The following is a 19,314-nucleotide window of genomic DNA, read 5'->3' as shown; positions in this document are numbered from 1 at the left end:
TGGTGAGGCAACGAAATGTTGAGAGTTCCGAGGTAACCAAGTGGCCTTGTACACGCATCATAGAAAGTCAACCTTCAGGTACAGCAATCAATTTGGAAGGCAAATGGTTTGTTTGCCCTTATTGCAAGGGGGCTGGCGCGTAAGAGGAAATAGATCTTACTGCAATTTTGGTGTGACCACATCTGGAGTATTATGTACAGTTTTGGTCTCCTTACTTAAGAAAATTGCCTTGCCTTCGGGAGGTTGCAATAAAGGATCAATAGATTCATTTCTGGGATTAGGGAGTTACTTTTTGAGGACATATTTATTGGACAAGCCTTTGCCTCCAAGTGTTTACAAGAATGAGAAATTATCTTACTGAGTGATATACAATTCTTCACGGGCTTGTCAAGGCAGATGGTAGAAGGGTGTTTCTCCGAGCTACAGAGTTTAAAACTGTCACACACTCAGGGTAAGTAAGGAGTCAGCCATTTAACACTGAGATGAGGAGAAATTTCTACACCCAGAGGATTGTGAATACTTAGCATTTTTTTAAACTCCAGAGAGCTCCGAATGATCTGACATTGAGTACATTCAAGACAGAAATTGGGTAAACAATAAAAAAATTACAAGCCATGGAACTTTCTAAACATTGACATCAAGAGAGACTTGGCTGTTGGTTCAGCTGCAGGCACAGGAAGCAATTCAGAAAACAAATGGCATGTTTGGCCTTTATTGCAAAGAGATTGGAGTGCAAGGATAAGAAGTACTTGCCCTTGTATAGAGCTTTGGTAAAGCCACACCTGAAATAATGCACACGGTTTTTGTCTCTATCTCGAAGTAAAGATATACTCGTACTTGAGGCAGTTCAACAAAGGTTCACTAGCTTGGTTCCTATGCTGAGAAGCTGAGTAAATTGAGCCTAAGCACCCCAGAGCTTACAAGAGAGAGAGATGACCTCATTGAAACATACAAGATTCTGAAGGGATTTGACAGGGTAGACATAGAAATTGTTTCCCCTGGCTGGGATATATAGGGTACAGCCTCAGACTAAAGGGTCGGTCATTTCAGACTGAAATCAGCAGAAACGTCTTCACTCAGGGGAATGTGAATCTTTGCAATTGTCTACCCAGAATGATGTGACTGCTTCATCATTTAGTAACATTTAAGGCGGAGACCAATAGATTTTTGATCTCTCTGGGAATTTAGGGATATGGGGAAGGACAGGAAAGTAGGATTGAGGCAGATTCAGCCAGGAATGTATTGAATGCCAGAGCAGGCATGAGGGCCCAAATGGTCTACTCCTGTGCTGATGTATCAGAGGTATTAAACAAGTATTTTACAACTGTTTTTTACGAAGGAAGATGCTACCTAGGCCAAGTTGAGAAAGGAGATAACTGGTACACAAGAATTTACAGTTGAGAAGGGAGATGGTGTTAGAAAGGCTATCTTAAAATGGAAGGTACCAAGATTGGATGAGATACATCCTAGATACTGAGGGAAGTGAGAGTGGAAGTTGCAGAGGCACTGGTGATAATCTTCCAGTCTGCCTTAAACACTGGGGTGGTGTCAGAGGACTGGAGAACTGTAATGATACAGCTTGATTCAAAAAGGGGTGTAAGGATAATGCCAGCAACTACAACCCAGTCAATTTGACTTCTGTGGTAGGGAAACTTCTGGAAACTATAGTTCGGAACAAAAAAAGTGTCACTTAGACAAATGCAGGATAATTAAGGAAAGCCACCATGGATTCATTAACCGAAAACCATGTTGAACTAGTTTGCTGGAGATTTTTGAAGAGGTAACACAGAAGATTGATAAAAACAATGCTGATGTGGTGTATATAGATTTTCAGAAGGCATTTGACACAGAGCCACATAACATACTTGTGAACAAAATTCTAGCTTATGGAATAAATGGTGAAGTAGGCACTTGGATAAGAAATTGGATGTGAGTTGGGGAATAGAGAGCAGTGATAAAAGGTTTGTTTTCAGATTGGAGGACGGTCTGGAGTGGAGTTCCCCAAGGGTCAGTGTTGGGATCGTTGCTTTTCCTGATATTTATTACTGACCTAGACTGTTCAGGGCATGATCACAAAATTTGCAGATGATATGTCGATTGGAAAAGTTATCAACTATGATTAGGGTAGTCTTGAATTTCAAAAGGACATAGACATGTTGATGGATTGGGCAGACAAGTGGTAGATGAAGTTCAATGCAGAGATGTGTGAGGTGATTCATTTTACAGGAATACAGGGAGACAGTATAAAATAAAGCGAGAAACTCTAAAGAAGGTGCAGGAACAGATGGACCTGAGTGTATATGTACATAAGTCATTGATGACGGCAGGGCACTTTGAGAGTGTAACTAATAAGACAGACATTATCTTAAGCTTTATTAATAGGAGCACAGGGTATAAGGGTAAGGATGTCATGCATTGTAGAAGACACTAATGAGACGTCATTTGGAATACTACATCCAGTTCAGGATGTCATACATGAGATATGATGGTATCGGACAGAGTACAGAGGAAAAGCACAAGAATTATTCTTGCGTAAAGAACTGTAGCTATGAGGATAGATTAGATTGGGACTGTTTTCCTTGGAGGAAAGAAGGCTGAGAGGAGACTTCATAGATCAAGATCCTGAGGAATATGGACAGGGTAAAAAGTCAATCAAGAGAGCATCAAGAAGGTACAGTTTCAAATTAAGTGGCAAAAGAATAAAAGTGATGAGAGGAAATATCATTTCACTAAGAGGATGGTTGAAGTTTGGAACAAACTTTCTGAGAGGGTGGTGGAGGCAGGTACAGACAAGGTATTCAAAAGGGAATTGGATTGCTATCTGAAAAGAAAGAATGTGCAAGATTAGGAGGATAGGCAGGGGAGTAGGACTAGGTAGAGTGCTCTTTCAGAGATCCAGAGCAGAATCGATGGGCTAAATGGCTTCCTTCTGCACTGTAAAAATTGAGATTTGGTGATATGCTCACGTAACCTCGAGATGAGCGAAACACTTTGCGAAACTGTTCTCTAGGTGGAAATTAGGCAGAGCAAACAAATCCTATAAGCATAAGCCTCGCAGAGCTAGATATATACTTTTGATCTGCTGATTTGCCAAACTCTGCTGCTGAATCAATGAATGATGTCTGCTGCTCATCATGTGGATCAGCAACTTTTACAGCTTGCAACTGAATTAAGTATTGTTCAGTAAAAGATCAGCAGACGCCAGCAAATGACTCCACGTCACTGGCAGAGATTTTAGAGAAGCGCCAAGAGATGTAAACATCTAGATCCATTATCCTCACTCATGAATCTTTTTGCATTTTTTTCTCTTTTCGCTCCTCTACTGAAGGTACTCGACGGGGCACAGTTCCAATGCACCAAGAAATCTCCATTGTAAAAGATTTCAAGTGGTCATTATTCACGTGTGATCCAATACAGTGGGTCTTAGAGGGTGTTCAACCACAAAAGGAATCACAGACACCCTAACACATGCACACCCTGGAAACGATCACTAGGCAGCAATGAAAACCTGATTCTCCAAAGAACTGGGGCACCAATATCCATGCAACGATATTTGCTGATATTGGTTAGCTCAGCATAGACTGAGGCCTGGGCCTTGTGCTTTCTTGATCTGTATGGTTCACCTGATAAGCCCCGTAAGTTATTGTTGGAGCTGCATTCTGGTTGATGTGACATTAGGGAAAAACAAAATGCTTCTCCTCGTATTAATTGATCTTATAAACTTTCATTCTCTTTGTTTTGATAATCTCACAATGTAGCCACACAGAACACAAATTATGTTTAGAATTATAGAATGAGATGGCCATTCAGCCCATCCTGTCTGTGATAGTGCTTCAGTCCAGCTATCCAATTAGTCCCACTTCTCTTGCACCATTACCCTGTAAATACTTTCCCTTCATGTATTTATCAAATTTGAATTCTTTCAAGAGGTTAGTTCCAGATCACAATTCACTGTGTTAACATTATCAACTCTGGTGATTTTGTCTTTCCCTGTAAATTTGTGTCCACCAGTCACTAACACTTCTGCCATTGGAAACAGTTTCTTCATTATTAACTCTGTTAAAAGCATTTTGAATACCTTTATCAAATACCTCCTTAATTTGCTTTGCCCTCAGAAGAACAGTTCCAGTTTCGCCACAGAGTTGACACACCTCATTCCTGGAAGCATCCCAGTAAATTCTTTTGCACCCTCGCCAACACCTTAACAAATTGCCTGAAGTGCAGTGCCCAGAATTGAGCACAATGCTTCCACTCAAGTCAAACCAGTGTTTATCAAGCTTCTCCACAACTTCCTTTGGAACTCTACTCCTCCATTAATAAAGACGAGGATCACATGCATTTTTATTTTTTTAAAAACAGCCTTCTCAATTTGTCCTGCCACTTTCACTGCCCAGGTTTTTACATCTCCTTAAATATTTTTTATTCATTTCAAGGAATGTGGGTTTTCTTTGCTGGCTAGGCCAGTGTGTATTACCTATCCCCAGTTGCCTCCTGAGAAGGTGGCAGTGAGCTTGAGCTGCCTTCTTGAACTTTTGTAGCCCATTTCCAGGATTTTGACCCAGCAACAATGAAGAACGGCAAAATATTTCCAAGTCAGGATTGTGAGTGGCTTGGAAGAGAATTTCCAGCTGGTTTTCCCATGTATCAGTTGCCATTGACCTAATCATGGATTTGGCAGGTGCTGTCTGGAGCCTTGGCGAGTTCCTGCAGGCATCTTGTAGATGGAATGCACTGCTGCCACGTGCGTCAGTGGTGGAGGGAGTGAACATTGAAGATGGTGGATGGGTTCTCAATCAAGCAGGCAGCTTTGTCTTAGATATGACAAATCCAGTTCAGTTTCTGGTCAATGGTAACCCCCAGGGTGTTGATAGTGGGGGATTCTGTGATGCTAACGCCATTAAATGTCAAGGAGCGATGGTTAGATTCTCTCTTGATGGGGGTGGTCATTGCCTTGGCACTTGTTTGGTGTGAATGTTACGCTCATTATTCCAACCAAAATATTTTACTTCACTTCTACATTAAATTTAATATCATGTGTCTATCAATTTCACCACTGTTTATGGTCTCCTTAAATCTGTCATTATTCTCACTAGTTACTACATATTGAAGTTCTGGCTAACCCGGACAATTTGCCAGGTCATTAACATATAATAAAAGGAACACTCCCAATATTGAGCCCTCAGGTTCACCATTGTACACACGTGCCTTCAGTCTAAAAAAAACAACCATTCACAACTATTCTCTGCTTTCTGGCCCTTTTCCAATTTTATATCCGTGCCGTCAATGTCTCTTTTATGGGATTAGAGGGGCCTCTTGATCGGGGAGAACAGGCGATAGACAAGCAAGGCAGTGCATATTTTTAAAAATTGAAAATGAGTACGGTACAGGTTATATTTAGAAGTATGTATGATAAAGTCAAATATTAAAGGGGAGTCGGGCTGGTCGGAATGTTAACATTTTGCTTATATTTAAAGTTATTATTCAATGTTCATAAAATTGGTTCTGCAGAAGCTACATATTTGTAATCTATTGTGAGCAAAACCAATAACAAACTGGATACGGACATTAAGCCAATGAGTCTGGAATCCCCCAGAGCAAGCCAGAGGACAAGGTTTTGTATATTATATATAATGCTCCAAAATAAATCTTTCACCTGTCCAAACAATCTGTTTATTAGTTTACCACGGCAGCATGGTTAATTTGTTTTCCTTATTGTTTTGCAGTCAATATCAGACCAACGGTATTGTCATACAAAAAGCGGTGGTTTTCCAGTATTTGCATGCCTTGACAAATGTTACAAATGCACTTATCAGGCGGAAAACACTCCACTGGTTGGAGTGTTACCCGACACCAAGCAAGATGGATGTAGTGGTTGGAGGTCAATCATCTCAGCTCCAGGACATCACTGCAGGAGTTCCTCAGGCTAGGCTCAACCAGCTTCAGCTGTTTCATCCATGCCCTTCTTTCCACCATTGTCAGAATTGAGAATGCACATTGATGGCTGCACAGTGTTCAATGCCATTTGCAACTCCTCAGATACTCAAGCAGTCCAAGTCCAAATGCAGCAAGACCTGAACAATTTCCTGGCTTGAGGTGACAAATTGCATGTAACATTTGCACTACACAAGTGCCAGGCAATGACCATCTCCAACAAGATAGGATCTATTCATCAGCCCTTGACATTCAATGGCATTATCATCACTGAGTCCCTGAATATCAACATCCTGGGAGTTACCATTGACCAGTAACTGAACTAGCCATATAAATACTGTGGCTACCAGAGCAGGTCAAAGGCTAGAAATCCTGCAGCGAGCAACTCATCTCCTGACTCCCAAAGCCTGTCCACCATCTACAAGGCACAAGTCGGGGATGTAATAGAATCATCTCCACTTGCTTGGATGAGTACAGCTCCCACAACACTCAAGAAGCTTGACAACATCCAGAACAAAACAGCCCTCTTGATTGCTACCCCTTCCACAAACATTTAATCCCTCCACCACTGATAAACAGTGGCAACCATGTGTACCATCTACAAGATGCACTGCAGGAACTCACCAAGGTTCCTTAGGCAAGACCTTCCAAATCCACAACCACTACCATCTAGAAGAACATGAGCAACAGATACGTAGGAACACCAGCACTTGGTGGTTCCCCTCCAAATCACTCACTGTGCTGACTTGGAAATATATTGCCATTCCTTCACTGTCGCTGGGTCAAAATCCTGGAATTCCCTCCCGAACAGCACCACGGGTGTACTTGCACCTCAGCGACTGCCGCGGTTCAAGGCGGCAGTTCACCACTACCAGCTTCTGAAGAGCAACTCAGGATGGGCAATAAACACGTCGACATCCCATACATTAACTTTTAAAAAGATGTAATGATATCTACTATACAGTCAAATCTCACTTTTCCAACTTCTTTCCAGCTTAACTACCACACCATATTAACCCTTGGGATTTCCTCTTTCACAAGAAGCACTCCCTGTACTAACCAATTAAAATGGGACCGATATTGTTCCAATTCAAACTACAATATGCAGCAAATCTCTGTCAAGTTTAAATGAATCCAGAACTTCACTTAACAGGCATTTTGCTTAAAGTTATGCAACAGAACTCCAATTTTTTCATCTACTCAACAGGCAAAGATTGGAACAGTGTTAATGAAATGTTAGTTTGTGATGGAGGAATAATACAGCAGCTTGTCTTTTATCTTCAGCAAGTTTATTCTACATACAGCTCAGTAGAGATACAAACTCCTTAATATTTCCCCATCGTTCCAGCTTGTGTCCATTTATACTCTTTTACAGGTTAAGCTAATAACTATCACCTGACTTTAATAAGGCAATTAGCTTAGCAATGTAATTGCCAAACCATGCACTTGTTGATGCACTGACAAACAGGAGGAGGCCATTCAGCCCTTCTAGCTGCTCCACCATTCCATCAAACCATTGGTACCGTTGAAAGAATTACTTCTTACACTAATATAAACATTCAACTCAATATTAGCTTAGGGGGCATAGGCTCTCTGATCCACAAAGCCCTGATTTATTCCACTGTGCCTCCCGTGCAGTCTCCTGCAGGTATGGCTTTCAGATGAGATGTTGAACCAAGGCCCCTGAGTGCCCTCTCATGTAGATATAAAAGATCCAAATGCACTGCTGCAAACCAAGAGCCAGGGAGTTATTCCTGAACCCTACATAATATTATTCTTCAATCAACACGATTAAAACAGATTATCTGATCATTATCACATTACTGTTTACGGGATATTGTTACGCACAAATTGGCTGCCACATTTCCTACAATAATGACTACACTTCAAAAGTACTTCATTAGCTGTAAAGTGGGTTGAGAAGTCCAGAGGTCACAAAAGACACTGTATAAATCCAAGGTCTTGCTACTTATTGGACTAAAAGAAAAATTTCAATGGTGTCCAAGTGCCCACATGTTTCCTTGATGAGGTGATCTAAGAGAAATACTTGGGAGACCCATTCGACCATTAGGAAATAACACAGCAATGCAAGTGAAATATAAAAGAACCTAAGGGCATCTATGAAGTTCTTCTTGTGCTTATTACGCACAATATTCTGCACGCAGAATTGTATCAGCATCAACAAGTACCAGGCCACTCAATATAATGAAATTATCTTACAGCTTCAGTGAAAATTGGCAACAATCATAGAAATCCAAAGCAGTTACAATACGGTAATAAAAATAACTTGCGCCAGTGGAAAAAAACCATGAAATGAAAACTAAAACGATTTGGTTTGGTTATCCACATCGAGTCAGTTCTGTACAGTTGAAATGAAGGATTAGCTGAATTAATTCCATGACTCACACACTCAGGTCTATAAATATTGGCAGAATGCAAAATGGATAGTTGTGCAGCAGCCAAAATTGACTTACTGTGCCCATTTACAGAGCTTTAATCCAAAGCGACTGTGGTGTTGCTTCACTGGGGAGTGGTGCAGCTATGTTAAAAAGGGATCATGTAAATGTTTAAACATTTTCAATCTCAGTTACAATACTAATAAGGCACGTCACGCCTTTGTGCACATTTGAATCAGGTTGGTTTTGCACTGCCAATGTGCAAACGCAACATTGTGTTAACTATTTTATCCTTATCCTGCAAAACCAGTTCACAGTTAATCACATGCAGTGTAAAAAATTCTCTCCGCCAAATCAAACAACTTCCTGTATCCAATTCACCGAGACCTTCCAATTTACAACTGAATCAATTGTTTAAAAAAAACAATATTGTGTTCTTTTCAATTTGGATGGCACAGGCAAGCCTGGTCGCCCTTATTAATTTACTAGCTACTTCAGAGGACATTAAAAGTCATGCAACTTGAATCAAATGCTACATGGGTGGGGCTACTAAATTCTGTTTCACAACTTTTCACAGTGGGAGTTGAACTCGACTTGTGGCTTGCTAAACCAGTACCAAGCCCACTGACAGTCTGCACGTTCTCCCCGTGTCTGTGTGGGTTTCCTCCGGGTGCTCTGGTTTCCTCCCACAATCCAAAAGACGTGCTGGTTAGGTGCATTGGCCATGCTAAATTCCTCCTCAGTGTACCCAAGCAGGCGCCGGAGTGTGGCGACTAGGGGATTTCACAGTAATTTCATTGCAATGTTAATGTAAGCCTACTTGTGACTAATAAATAAACTTTACTACTCCCAGTAATTTCAAGAATGAAAACGAAAAAAAATGCACTGCTACTAGGGCTAAGAAATACTTAGATTGATTAACACTTCAAAGAACCAAAGAAATTGAATGGGGATCACCAAGTATACTCCATTTTCCTGGGGCCTTATCTGCCTTTGACTGCCACATTCCTGAGCCACAAAAGCTTTTCCTTTGGTAGATTTTTCACGTTTCCCTCCTCCTCTTCTATTCTGCTGTAACCATTCACATTCCCAACACATCTTTTGTTTCTCTAACTTCTTTCATGTCCATCTCCTTATCTCATGGTACAGTGGCTAACACTGCTGCTTCACTGTGCCCGGGTTCAATTCTGGCCTTGGGTGATGGTCTGTGTGGAGTTTGCACGTTCTTCTCGTGTCTGCGTGGGTTTCCTCCGAGTTTCCACTCAGTCCAAAGATGTGCAGGTTCAGTAGATTGGCAATGCTAAATTGTCCCTAAGTGTCCCAAGATGTGTAGAATAGGAGGATTAGCGGAATAAATACATGGCGTTACGGGGATAGGGCCTGGGTAAGATGCTCTGTCGGACAGTCAGTGCAGACTGGATGGGCCGAATGGTCCCCTGCACTGTAGGGATTCTATGATCTTGGCATCATATTTTGTCATTTAACCACCTCAGGCCCTCTCCCTAGCTCTGAACATCTATAACATCATGAATAATCATCAACTTGATATGCTAACAGTCTATATCTCTCTACCCCCGTTGATGCTGCCTGGTTGCAAGTGCTCCCAGTATTTTCTGTTTGTACTTTCATAAAGAGGAGGAGAACATTAATTTATCTCAGGGCAGAACACTTATACTTGAACATCTGGACACCAAAATTTATGGATCCAGGAAAAATAAAGCTAAAGTCATTTCTCAATCAAGTGATTTTATATGACAAAATAGGCCGAAATCACGTTGATTCTGCACCTCCTTATCATATTCTAAATAAATTGTGAAATCACAGCAATGTCCAACATCATTTCCCTGTAAACAAGCCATCAATCTGAGGATGCACATTTGTGTTGAACAGTGTCCATTAACAGCTATTCTAGTGTGGAACAAATGCCTATAATTAAACAGAATTGAGCAGCTCAGACACCATTCTAGAGAAGAAGGATGCGAATATTCACCAAATGTGTCGAATTATTCAAACAAAGATGCTCAACTGCCCGTGTAATAATCATCAGTCCATGTAAATAATTCTTACACCAGGAACTTGAAGTCACAATTGAACTCTATTGCTCTTGTATCCTATTGACAAGATATTGTACTTAGCATCTTAAGGGTGGGATCCGATGAAGGATCACAGATCAAAAACATTAACTCTGGTTCCCTCTCCACAGATGCTGCATGACCTGCTGAGTTTTTCCAGCTTCCATTTCAGATGTCCAGGCTTCGCTGTATTTTGCTTTTCTGCAAAATAAAACCCAATAATTTCCTGCCAATTTCTTCCGATCTTTGACCTGATCTCAATCCGATATCCAGCTTCAGGACGAGGAGCCAGGGATTTACAAGTGGCTGTCAATGTAGGCACAAATTTTCCCCCGTAAAGGCTATTTACCCCAACCTAAGGATCGGCCTTACAAGAATGGGATTGAAATTTAAATTGGTCAGCCAATGAGTTGGAAATGGGGCAGAACTTGTTAGAATTGTCAGATAGAATCTCCACTTGAAAATTGAAGTCCATCTCTTAACACCATTTATTATTCATACGAGTTTCAGCATCTTACTGACCTTTAATCTCATGACCAAAACTACAATAGTCTCTTTAGTACAACAGGATTATTTATTTCTGCAGCAAAATGCAATGAGCGGAGATAGTTACACAAATTGATAAAAGCTATACGATATGAACCACGTAAAATCAATCCCAGTTACTTACAGCATTGTGGTCTCCTGGCATGATTGAGGAGTGAATCACCCAATCATCGTCAGGCCATGATTTAAGGTGTCATTATATCTTGCCTACAATAATTTGACTTTCTGGCCTGAAAGGGAATGAGCACCTCCAAGATGGTCCTGCCTTAGCAATGAAAAGCCACATCATCTAATACACTGCAAAATGTTCCTGTTGTTGTAAAACAGCACATTTTTGGATTTCTGAATATCATGGATAATCAGCCAGTGATCTTTGAAAACTCTGGAAAAGAACTTGGGGGAAGAAAACAAACTTGGTCTTTCACCAAATGTCCATCAGCCCTCACTTTCAATCTGCAAAATCCAGTTCTGCAAATCGATTGAACTAAGGACATAACCCTAACTGCAACATAATCTTAAAAGCAAAGGATTCAGTTCACAAATCAATTGAGCCCATTGTTGTTGTGGTTAACCACAATATGCAGAGATCAAAGGATTTCTGGCCAATCTGCCAGTTTCCAGGCTTCAAACAAAGATTGAAAACCAATATGCTTTTCATTGGAAATGGTAAAAAGGAATTGCACTAGAGTAGCAATCAATACAGTCTCAGCTGCAAGTACATTTCCAAACATATGCACCAGAGTGTATACTTATCATGGAATCCCTACAGTGCAGGAGGCCATCCGGCCCATCGAGTCTGCACCGACCACAATCCCACCCAGGCCCTATTCCCGTAACCTCACCTATTTACCCTAGAACAAAGAACAGTACAGCACAGGAAACAGGCCCTTCGGCCCTCCAAGCCTGTGCCGCTCCTTGGTCCAACTAGACCAATCGTTTGTATCCCTCCATTCCCAGGCTGCTCATGTGACTATCCAGGTAAGTCTTAAACGATGTCAGCGTGCCTGCCTCCACCACCCTACTTGGCAGCGCATTCCAGGCCCCCACCACCCTCTGTGTAAAAAACGTCCCTCTGATATCTGAGTTATACTTCGCCCCTCTCAGCTTGAGCCCGTGACCCCTCGTGATCGTCACCTCCGACCTGGGAAAAAGCTTCCCACTGTTCACCCTATCTATACCCTTCATAATCTTATACACCTCTATTAGATCTCCCCTCATTCTCCGTCTTTCCAAGGAGAACAACCCCAGTCTACCCAATCTCTCCTCATAGCTAACCCAATCTCTCCTCATAGCTAAATCCCTACTAATCCCCCTGACACCAGAGTCAATTTTGCACGGCCAATCAACCTAACCCACACATCTCTGGACTGTGGGAGGAAACCAGAGCACCCGGAGGAAACCCACGCAGACACAGGGAGAATATGCAAACTCCACACAAACAGTGATCCGAGGCCAGAATTGAATTTGGGTCCCTGGCGCTGTGAGGCAGCAGTGCCAACCACTGTGCCGCCCCTAACAGTTTAACCAATCACCAGAGAGGGTACCAAGGATCTCTCAATCTGCAGTCAAATGTTCTTCCACTGAGTGACACCTTTCCGTTTATCTTTCTAAATACTGAAAATTGCTGTCTGAAGGGGGAAATGAACAGATGAACTGGAAATAAAAGTAACCATATGGACCTTCAAGCTTGCTTCACCATCGAGTAAGATCACCCCATAACACTGGACATCCCTATAGCTCAAAAATCAATCTCAGCCTTGAATATATTCTCTACAAAAGTAGAGAATTTCAAACAAAAACAGAAAATGCTGCAAAATCTCAGCAGGTCTGACAGCATCTGTGGGGAAAGAATAGAGCCAATGCTTCGAGTCTAGATGACCCTTTGTCAGAGCCAAGCTGACTCCAACTAGTCATCTCCGTCTTAAATGGAATAACCCTAGTTATAAATTCTCCCACAAGTGGAAACATCCGCTCAGCACGGTAGCACAGTGGTGGGCGGCACGGTAGCACAGTGGTTAGCACTGCTGCTTCACAGCTCCAGGGTCCTGGGTTCGATTCCCAGCCCGGGTCACTGTCTGTGTGGAGTTTGCACATTCTCCTCGTGTCTGCGTGGGTTTCCTCCGGGTGCTCCGGTTTCCTCCCACAGTCCAAAGATGTGCGGGTTAGGTTGATTGGCCAGGTTAAAAATTGCCCCTTAGAGTCCTGGGATGCGTAGGTTAGAGGGATTAGTGGGTAAATATGTGGGGATAGGGCCTGGGTGGGATTGTGGTCGGTGCAGACTCGATGGGCCGAATGGCCTCCTTCTGCACTGTAGGGTTTCTATGATTTCTATGAGCACCTACTGTCAAGCCCCCTCAGAATCTTGTATGTTTAACTAAGATCAACTCTCATCTTCTAAACTCCGAGTGCAAGTCCAACCTGCTCACGTTTTGTCAAATACAACCTTTCATCCCAGGAAGCAACCTAATGAACCTTCTCTATACTTCACAAATGCAAGTATATTCCTCAAGGAGACCAAAACTGCACACAATGCTCTAGGTGTGTTCTCATGAATACTCTGTACATTTCTAGTGTACACTTCCTTACTTTTACAATCCATCCCCCTTGCGATAAAGGCCAACACTGATATTTACCTTTCTAATCAATCACTGCACCTACATGCTAACTTTTTACGAGAACACCCAGGTCCCTCTGTACCGCAGAATTCTGCCCTCTCTCACCATTAATACTTGGCTTTTCATTTCCTCCTCCCAAAGTGGATATCCTCACATTTTCCAACGTTATATTCCATCTGCTGAATTTTTGCCCACTCAACCTTTGCAAACTCTGTAGCCTCCTCAAAACTTGCAATCTTTGTATTCTAAGTACATTTGGTTATAATGCACTTAGCCGCTTCATCTGAGTCATTAATATAGATTAGAAATAGTTGGTGGTTCATTAATGATCTGTGAGATGCCCCACGAGTTACAGTTTGCCAACGTGAGAATGACCCATTTATCCCGACTGCTTTCTTTTAGCTGACCCATCCTCTTTGCTGGCTCATCTATAACCCGCAAGGTCAAATAACCTTTGATGAACAGTTTAGTTAGACAGCAAGACAGCAGAAACAGTTATCAGAGTTTCTTTCGCTGGATCAATTAAGTCCTGATGTGGAGATGCCGGCGTTGGGCTGGGGTAAGCACAGTAAGAAGTCTCACAACGCCAGGTTAAAGTCCAGCAGGTTTATTTGGTAGCACAAGTTTTCGGAGTGTTGCTCCTTAGCTCTTCACTCGCCTGAAGAAGGAGCAACACTCCAAAAGCTTGTGCTACCAAATAAACCTGTTAGACTTTAACCTGGTGTTGTGAGATTTCTTACTGTACACAAATAAGTCCAACAGAAGACCCAATATAGAAGTTCAAAATTATAGAGGTAAAAGGCAAGGGATTTTTGCAAGGTAAGTTGAGGAAAAGGTACTTCTACTGGTTAATGAATCTGCAATGATGGTGTAAATTATAAATGGGCAGCACGGTGGCACAGTGATTAGCACTGCTGCCTCACAGCGCCAGCGACACGGGTTCCATTCCCGGCTTGGGTCACTGTCTGTGCGGAGTCTGCACGTTCTTCCCATGTCTGCATGGGTTTCCTCCAGGTGCTCTGGTTCTTCCCACAGTCTGAAAGACATGCTGATTCGATACATTGGCCATGCTAAATTCTCTCCGTGTACTTAAACAAGCGCCAGAGTGGCAACTAGGGGATTTTCACAGTAACTTTATTACAGTGTTAATGTAAGTCCACTTGTGACATTAATAAACTTTAAATTAAAGGTAAACACTAACAGAAAAAAACAACAGCAGAGTTTCAGAGAGTTAATCTAATATAAAACACAGGTTGTTAGATTGTGGAATGCTGTTCCAGTGGGCAGTCTGATCTTTTGAAGGTGGAGCTTGTGCCAAGAAATTGAGTGAGCCATTTCGATTACGCAAAAACAGAAGCTTTGACAAAGAAAACTCAAACTCTAACACAAAAATGTCAATTTTCATACAAGTAAAATGAGCACAACCAAGAAACAAAAAAGCAGAATTCCCCCAAACTACAAAATTCCACCCCAATCTCTGTCCCTGCCAACAGTCCAAGTGCTGCATTGGGGGAATGCTGCATTGTTGGAGATGCCATCTTTCAAAAGAGACGTTAAACCAAGGACCCATCTTCCCCCTCAGATAGATATAAAAAATCCATGGCCATTATTCTCAGAGTCTTGAACATTTATCCCTCAAAACAACATCACAAAACGCTATCTGGTTATTTCCAATTGTTGGTTTGAGAGAGCTTGCTGTGTACAAATTGGTGACTGCATTGGCTGCAGCAATAATCACACTTCAAAAGTACTTGGATTGATTGATAAGCATTTATGGGCATCCAGTGGTTGTAATCGCATTATAGCCTCTCTTTCTCATCACTCTCGCTCCCTTCCCTCAAAACGTGAAAACTGAGATGCTTCAGTCTCAAGATCTTAAGTTGAAAACTGATTGGTGCATAAAAAAAGGTTGCTACTTGATTGGCCTAAATCTATCCAAAGAGGAGCGTGTTTTTCCAGTTCAGCAGCGACAAGGACAAGTTATATTTATGTAACGCCTTTAACAAAATCAAACACCCCAAGACACTTCATCATAAAACATTATGACATCAAGCCACTTAGAGATTTTTGGTCAAATGACCAAAAGGCTGGGTAAAAGGCAAATTTTAAGTAGTGGCTTTAGGGTTGCTAACTCTGATTGGACTGATTCCAGGAGATGTCACATGATCTCCTAAGTTTCTGCCCTTCCCTCAGGCACTTGTCCATTTGTCTCTCAGTAAGAAGTTTAACAACACCAGGTTAAAGTCCAACAGGTTGGACTTTAACCTGGTGTTGTTAAACTTCATTTGTCTCTCAGCCAGGTTGAGAGCAGCAGAGTCCAAGGATGTCTCACTTCCCCAGGCACTCAGCATATTTCAGGATGAGCCCCATTTCTGCCTCTCATGTCGTCTGGGAAATGGTGGCCTTTCAACAAGAACCAACCCCACAGTGTCTTTCCTGTTTCTCCACAAAGACAGCAGCGGCCTCAACCTGGCTCTGGGGACCACCATTTTTACCGGAAGGAGGACAGACACCCTACGAGCCTCTGGTGGCCATTAGCACCCCAGCAAAAAATTCCAGCTGCCTGCTAACTCCATCCTCTCATTCATTCCATCTATATCCATTAATACTTCACTTATCCTAAATTTCCAGATTGCTTTCAATGGTTACCGGGAGATAGACACCGATTCCAGTGTAGACTTCCAGCTATCCAGGAGACTGGCAACTCGAAGTGACTTAAAGGATGAAACTGAGATAGAGAGGTTTAGGGAGGAAATTCAAGAACTTGGGATCTTGGCAGCTGGAGGCACGGCCACCAATGGTGAAACAATGATAATTGCACAAGAGGCTAGAATTAGAGGAGCACAGATATCTCAGACAGGTTGTGGGATTGGAGGAGATTGCAGAGATAGGGAAGAGCAAGACCATGGAGGATTTTAAAACAAGGATGAGGATTTTAAAGTCAAGATTTTGCATCACTAGGAGGCAATGTTGGTTAGCGAGCAGAAGGGTGAAAGAGGAATGAGACTTATTGCAAGTTAAGACACGAACAGCAGAGATTTGGATGACATCAACTTTATGAAATATAGAATAGGAGACACCAACCAAAAATGCGTCAGAATAGTAGAGATAACAAAGACATGAATGTGAGTTTCAGTTATCAGATAAGCTAAGATGGAGTGAAGTCAGGTAATGTTACAGCTGTAGGAAAGGGCAGATTTAGTGATGGCACAAATGAAATCGGAAGCTCATCTCCAGATCAGATGTGACACCACAACAATATGTATTAATCTCAGACTGTTGCCAGGGAGAGGGATGGAGTTGGTAACTAGGTAATGGAGTTTGAAGCAGGGGCAAAAACAATTGCTTCAGTCTTCTCAGTACAAGTGGGAAGTACATTTAAAGAGCTGCACTGTTCACAGAGCCCCTACCCGTACTAGTATCAACTTATGTGAAGCCACTTTCAATATTAACTAACCCTGGTATAAAATTAGTTTTGTGCAGTGAATGAAAATTATTTACAGACTGGCCAGTTGGGCCTACAGGACTATTTAATAAATGCAAAAGCAAGACACTGCAGACGTTGGAGATTTGAAAAAGCAGTGCTGGAAAAACCCAACAGGTCTGGCAGCATCTAGCAAGAGAAAAACAAAGTCAACATTTCAAGCCAACATGATTCAAAAGAGAAGTCTGTTTTGTTTACTGCAGGGCCAGTTGTTGGGGCACTCTTGCCTGATCAGAGTCACTTATATGGGCAAAATCTGCTGAGGCTTCTGAAGAGACAAAGTCAATATTCGCAGATTTTTTTTATAGCTATCTATGTGTTAAGCCAGATAGTGTGGATAAGAACAAAGCAGGAGCTCTTTCAAAAAGCCAAGAAAGTGAATTGTTACAGCCACCTTATGTAGGCTCTTCTAAGTACCTTTAAATACAGTATAATACACAACTTACACAACGTTTTGGTGTTATATCGGTGTACCACAGCAACATGAACGACAATGGAGCCTCAACTGCGACAGATTCAGTAATTCAATAACAGAGTCAGCTTGCCTCTTTAATTGGTTACCAGTCACTGGTCCCATGTGGTTGCAGAAAACCTTGCAAATCAATGCCCTTGTGGGCAGGATAGTTCTGGAGAAGCACGAAGGAACCTTCTTGATTCTCCGTTTAATAAGTTGAGGAGCTGTATCTGGTTAAGCCTGAGAGTCACTGATGGCGTAGATGTAAGTTACGGTTCATTGGGTAGCACATTTACTGCAGCTAGAAGGTTGTGGGTTCAAGCCCCACTCTAGAGACTCAAGCACAACCTAGACTGACATTCAGTGCCAGTACTAACAAAGCGCTGCTCCAAACGTGCTGTATTTCAGACAAACATAGGCCACTCCAGACTCCACAGCACAATTTCAGGGTTTTCCCCTGGTATCATAACCAATATTTATCCCTCAAACAGCATCAATAAAATCAGATTATCTGGTCATTATTTCAACGCTGTTTCTAAGAGCCTGCGATGCACAAATTTGCTACTTTTGTACAAGTACTTTGTCAACTGCTTTGGGTTGTCCTGGGTTGCTGTTCAAATGCAATTTTTTTTATCCAAGTAATTTGATTTTTGATTTTTATATTTTTTATTTATTGATTGAGGTGCAATTGATCAGAAATGCACACAGCACAGCCAGCCATTAATGGTGGACAAAGGTATGTACAAGAGGACCAGAGTCAGAATAATTACAATGAGTTCTGGGGTGGGGTCTGCCAGGATGCAAGAGATTAGAGACATAGAAAACATAGAAACATAGAAACCCTACAGCGCAGAAAGAGGCCATTCGACCCATCGAGTCTGCACCGACCACAATCCCACCCAGGCCCTACTCCCATATCCCTATATATTTACCCACTAATCCCTCTAACCTACGATCTCAGGACACTAAGGGCAATTTTAGCATGGCCAATCAACCTAACCCACACATCTTTGGACTGTGGGAGGAAACCAGAGCACCCGGAGGAAACCCACGCAGACACGAGGAGAATGTGCAAACTCCACACAGACAGTGACCCAAGCCGGGAATCGAACCCAGGTCCCTGGAGCTGTGAAGCAGCAGTGCTAGCCACTGTGCTACCGTGCCGCCCACGACTACATGCTGAATAGGACTCTTCTTGACCTTTGTATCGCATTCAGCACACACACGGTCACTCAGCAATCCATGTTTTGACCGAGCAAACTTGCAAAGAGCTACCAGATGGGATATGGCCTCAACAGAAGACTACATTGGGCAGTAGGATCCTGAGTCCTAAGGACTTTAGTTAGGTGTGAAAGAACTCACCTGGGCATCACATCTGGCAGTATTCAACATTCTACAAATACCATTTCATTAGTGAAGCATACATATGAGCTAATTCTCTGCCATCTCAACTGCCACTTCCTTGGGTGACAAGAAGCTAAAGATCAAACCTTCCCTCTTGCTCAGAGTTTGTGTCCTCGTCCTGCAACAGATGTTTGGAATGATCTGTGTTTCCATGGTTGCTGAATTTGGGAGGGTAAATGGGAAAAAACTATTTTCTTTGATGCGTGATGTCACAAATCTTAACATAAGAGCCAGGCCTTTAAGAATGATGTCCAGAAGAACTTCTTCACATAAAAGGGAGCAGGCATCTGGAAGTCTCTCCGGCAAATCTGTTGAGGGCTATATTGCTATGTGATTCATAAAGAATTAGGAACGAATTGTTCTGCACATCTACTTCCAGAGTGCCACATTTACAGCAATCAGGTGCAATGTA

At 42.2% G+C, this 19,314-nt stretch overlaps 1 protein-coding gene across 7 annotated transcripts in view; it reads right to left on the bottom strand.

The window, feature by feature from the left end:
* Nucleotides 1-19,314, bottom strand: part of far1 (fatty acyl CoA reductase 1) — a 108,868-nt gene that overhangs the window by 65,679 nt on the left and 23,875 nt on the right. The window lies entirely within an intron of this gene.

This window comes from Mustelus asterias, chromosome 9 (genome assembly GCF_964213995.1).
Source record: "Mustelus asterias chromosome 9, sMusAst1.hap1.1, whole genome shotgun sequence".
Lineage (NCBI taxonomy): Eukaryota > Metazoa > Chordata > Chondrichthyes > Carcharhiniformes > Triakidae > Mustelus > Mustelus asterias.
This window is presented reverse-complemented; position numbering and strand designations above follow the sequence as displayed.